We start from the raw sequence: 4,992 nt of genomic DNA on the forward strand, positions 1-4,992 counted from the left end.
TTAGTTTTTATTTTAAAAATGGATTTATTTATTTATTGGAACGGATTAATCCGTTTTGCATTACTTTCTATTGGAAAGCACGCCTTGGTTTTGGAACGCTTTGGTTTTGGAACAGACTTCTGGAATGGATTAAGTTTGAGAACCAAGGTACCACTGTATTGGAAAAGGCCTCTGGTTTTGTTCATTCATTAAATTGCAATCTGTCGGAAGCGGGAGGGCTGCTACAGAAGCTGTGCTCACTTCAGAGCTGTGAAGTGTCTGTGAGCAACAGGATCCCGTGCGATCACCGTCAGAACAAGTGGAGAAGCAGGAAGTTAGGGAATTGCACTCCTGGCTGTTTTCTGGACTTAGCATTCAGTGTTGACGATTCAACATGGCAAAGCGTTTCTTTGCTTTCCTTCATCTCACAGATGAAGCCGGCCATCATTATTCATGTCATGGATGGAGAGCTGATGTGAGAAGATAGAAGCTTGCCCAAAGCTTACTCATGGCTGATATATGACCTTAGCTTCCCAGGTCCTAATCTCCGAGCGTTCGAGTTCCTTTTCTCAAGCTAGTCCAAATACATTTTCGTGATTAGCGTTGCCCCTAGTAGCAGTTTCCCCCTTCCACGTCAAAATATAGAGCTTTTGTAAATAGAAACACACGGCCTGTATCTTTCACGAATTTTAACGGAGCTATTATGATAACACTTTTGTCCTTCCTACGCTGACTTTAACATTGGACATCAATCAAAAGCAAATACCCTTAATTGCGATATGAGCACAATCTGAGGTAAACAGGCTCCCAGTCCTTTTATTTGAGCTAGTATGAAAGCAAATATTAGTGTGATATATGAAGGACAAAGCCTTTCATGTGCCAATACAATAGGAGCAGGAGCCAAAGTAATGTCTGGGAAATTCTTCAAAACAATGGTGCACCTGCAGGTAACAGCATCATTGGGCCCAATGCAACCCTTTATCTCCCTTCATTCTGTTGATGACTCCACTTTTACATACTGTATTTTTTGCTCTATAAGACTCATTTTTTCCCTCCTAAAAAGTAAGGGGAAATGTGTGTGCATCTTATGGAGCAAATGCAGACTGCGCGGCTATCCCAGAAGCCAGAACACGAAGAGGGATCACTGCTTTCTCTGCACAGCAATCCCTCTTGCTGTTCTGGCTTCTGAGATTCAGAATTATTTTTTTCTTGTTTTCCTCCTCCAAAAACTAGATGCGCCTTGTGTTCTGGTGCGTCTTATAGAGTGAAAAATGTGGTAATTAGGATTTCGCGGGGCTGTGAAATCTTGAACTGTTGTCTTCTTTTGATTTTTTGACAGTGTTGAGTTATTGACCATAGCGATTTAACAGCAACACCAAAAACGGTCTTTATTAACTGGAAGCAGTGTGGGGTGGGTAGTAGGTGGGGATCTGTATGATATGACTGAAATCTTTCAGGAATGATGCAGCAAAAAGAGAAAGAGTAGGCGAAACAGCCTAGTAGATCATGTGTGGTTGTTAAGGATTTACAGGATTACCTGTAATCTCCCTCAGTCAATATAAAATGATTAAATCCTTTCTTCTTAGAAAAAGATAACATTTAGCGTAGTAGTCACTAATGCTGGGAAATTGGCACAATATGTGATCGATGCCTTAATAGCATTTTCATCCTGATACGTTGAGATACTGTACTCTGTCTGTTCCGTGATTGCACAGAGCTGGTAAAATGTGTTTTTCCTCCACTAGCAACCATCCATCAAGGCAGCTGCATGTTTTTCATCTGGCACAAGGATTTGGAGCCAGACAAAGGCAGTTCTGTCAGATTACAGCTCTGTATGCTGCTGACACAGTTTTGTTCTCTTCATTTCAGGATAGGACACACTCTGTGACGGAGAAGTGGGGTGGCGGGTGGCGATGACATAACTGCAAGAACGCTGGTGGTTTGGAAAGCCATGTGCATGTTTGTTGGGTGAAATCTCTGGTGCGCAAAGCCAAAGGTGGCTCGCTTTGGTCTGCAGCCACAAATGGAAAAGGAAGGGATGTTTGAGGGGGGTTCAAACAAGGAAAATAGGCTGGGGAATAAGAGCAGAGTCCTTCAACACACACATCCCAACCTCCAAAAAACGGATCCAAAGTTTTTATACTACTTACAATACCGACATCCAGTCAACTTGCGCACAACTGCTTACACAAGCTGTGCCAGGAAATAAATAACAAATTCAATTCAAAACTGGAAATGGTGGGAGAGAGCTGGAGAGTCCTTGTGGCTCATGAGAAGACCCTCCCCAGAGCCCAAAGAGGATGTCAATGAGGGTGGAGTAAGCTCTGAAGAGACCGGAGGCACAGTAGGGCTTTATTTACGCCGCTCAGCCTCCCCGCCTAGCAGCTGATGTGTGTGGTAGTGCAGCAGCAAGAGTCGCTTTTCTGCACATCCTCCAGCCTTCAGCTGGTCCCAAAACTTCAATTCTAGTTGTGGATATTTTGTGATACAGTACTTTTGGTCTGGATTGGAGGGAGAGTGGAGGAGAAGTCATTTAAAGGGTTTAGAGAGTGTTTCCCACTTACGTGATTTTCACTGATGCACAGAAGGTATTTTGGAAGGTATGGAATAGGATGTCCCTATTTTCATCAGATAATTTTGGAGGGTATGTGACACATCTAAACAACAAAATCAAATAGGGAGGCATTCTTGATGGCTGTAAATGGGAAATTTCATTCCCCTAATGCCTCACCAAATCCCAGACCTGTAAATATTTTGGTACATCTTACTTTGGTTAGCTTTCTGCATAGCCAGGGCTGTGACCATGTAATGATGGGGGTTTAGTATTAGCACAGGTGAATTGCCCGTCCCTCCAAATAAACTAGAGTCCAAGAAAGTTATCTAGTGGAACAGTCTTCCTTTTGAGTGGAGTACAGAATTCTCATCACCTTTCCCTCACCCAGCTATCACTCACATTGTAGGAAGTCAGCACTGTGATTTAGCCAAGGAAAATATGCTGAGGTTTACAGAAAGCAAAAAATATCTCTTAAACAAACACGAATGTTCACAGCCATTGCTACGTAGATTTCTTGGCTGTGGGTTGGCCAGTTTTAGCATTCAGATTTCTGCTGTTCACTTAGATCAGAATCGTCTTCTCTTGGAATAGTTAACAATTACAGGGCTCTGCGAAGTTGCTGTCTTCAAGCTTCCTCATTCGGTGCACCCAACACTGGGCAGCACTAAATAAATCAAAGGCCAGCTGCAGCTACTGATCCCCTCTAACCCTTTTTTTCTCTTAGTTGTAATTTTGACTATAAGCTCAACAATAAGCCCCATCTCTTAATCTCAGCATGAACAAATGGAAAATGGTCAAATGACGCACATTTTTAAGCTTCTTGGTGCATAAATTAGACAGAGTACGTCAGTTCACTGGAATACGCTGACCTTTTCTCCTAAAAAAAAAAAAAAGTATATGAGGGAATAAAGATTTGGATGGAGTTCTGGGTTAAAAATCTTCTCTGTTTGCAGCAGAGTGCAGGATTGGCATAAAGTAACAGCCACATACAGAAGCAGATGCTTAAGACGTGCAGAGAAAAATATAAACTGGTGAGTGGACATATTGCCGGCGCCAGTAAAACCTGGATGGCTAACATGTACAGTTATGAAATTGGCCATCATATTTGTACATCTCTTTGTATAGCCAGGAAAGGCAGACAATACAATCGCTAATTCCCAGAGATACCCTCGGTCTAAACGATGGACAACCTTCTAATTCTAATTAAATTAAGGTAAATGTAATGCGGAATTTACATATATATTCAAAGTCGTTAACAATAAAACACAGTAAATCAATTAATAATTATAAATAAAAACAACAAAGTGTGACAAGCCAGAACAAAAACACACGATAAAATGTAAACGAAACAGCAATCACAACAGCAAAGTGTCATCTAACCTCATAACACATACATACTGCTCCTTAATAATGGTCAAGGGTCCTTGACTTTTTAAAAGGCTAGGCAAATGAAGAGATCTTATTTTGGTATCTAAAATTCATCAGGGATAGTGATAGACAGAAACAAAATAAAAAAATTCCTTCCAGTAGCACCTTAGAGACCAACCAAGTTTGTTATTAGTATGAGCTTTCGTGTGCATGCACACTTCTTCAGATACCATGTCAGTGATGGACAGGCAACTCTGGTGAGACATTCATAATAATAATAATTCAGTGTTGAATGTGAGTGTTCTGTCTTTCATTCAGCAAATCACCTCTTCGGCAGTCTGCATTTTGCTGTCTTTTTCATAGTTTTTATTAAGGATTTTTATGTGACAATCTCATTGCCCTGAGGGATAGCTCAGTTAGTAGAGCACGAGGCTCTTAATCTTGGGGTAGTGGGTTCCAGCCCCACATTGGGCAAAAGATTGCAGGGGCTTGGATAAAGTGATCTTTGAACAGCCCCAAAAAGGCAGGATTAGTGGTTGGGGACGTTGGTCCTCATGATGAAATCATTACTTTCAAACTGAAAAGTGAACTTGAGGAATATTGGGGCTCAGCCTTGTTGATTCATCACATTAGCGTTTGGAATTTACCCAGCAGACATAATTCAGTAATAGTGTATACAGTCGTACCTTGAAGGTTGAATGCCTTGCAATTCAAACGTTTTGGCTCCCGAACACCACAGAGGTGAGTGTTCTGGTTTGCAATGTTCTTTGGAACCCGGACATCTGACATGGGTTCTGTGACTTCTGATGGGCTGCAGGAACTTCCTACAGCCAATCGGAAGCCACACCTTGGTTTCTGAACTTTTTGAAAGTCAAACAGACTTCCGGAACGGATTCTGTTTGACTTCCAAGGTACAACTGTAATATAAATAAGACTTAAGTGCTCAGTTATTTTTTGTTGCACGTTAGCACAGATTCAGAATCCTCTTAGAATAGTGCCCATTGGTGCTCTATCAGATGTGATATTTAAGGGGGGAAGTTAATAATCAGACAAAGCAAAAGGGGAGAATTATGGTATCCTGGTGACTTTGA

At 41.5% G+C, this 4,992-nt stretch overlaps 1 long non-coding RNA gene across 1 annotated transcript; it reads right to left on the bottom strand.

Moving 5' to 3' along the window:
* Nucleotides 1-3,322: 3,322 nt before the first annotated feature.
* On the bottom strand, nucleotides 3,323-4,647 carry LOC308580060. The gene is made up of 2 exons (XR_014004690.1): nucleotides 4,588-4,647; nucleotides 3,323-3,410 (listed from the first exon to the last, which is right to left on the bottom strand). It is a non-coding gene; the product is annotated as an uncharacterized lncRNA (long non-coding RNA).
* Between the last annotated feature and the right edge of the window lie 345 nt (nucleotides 4,648-4,992).

Source organism: Podarcis bocagei (genome assembly GCF_964188305.1).
Source record: "Podarcis bocagei genome assembly, chromosome: 2".
Taxonomy (NCBI): domain Eukaryota; kingdom Metazoa; phylum Chordata; class Lepidosauria; order Squamata; family Lacertidae; genus Podarcis; species Podarcis bocagei.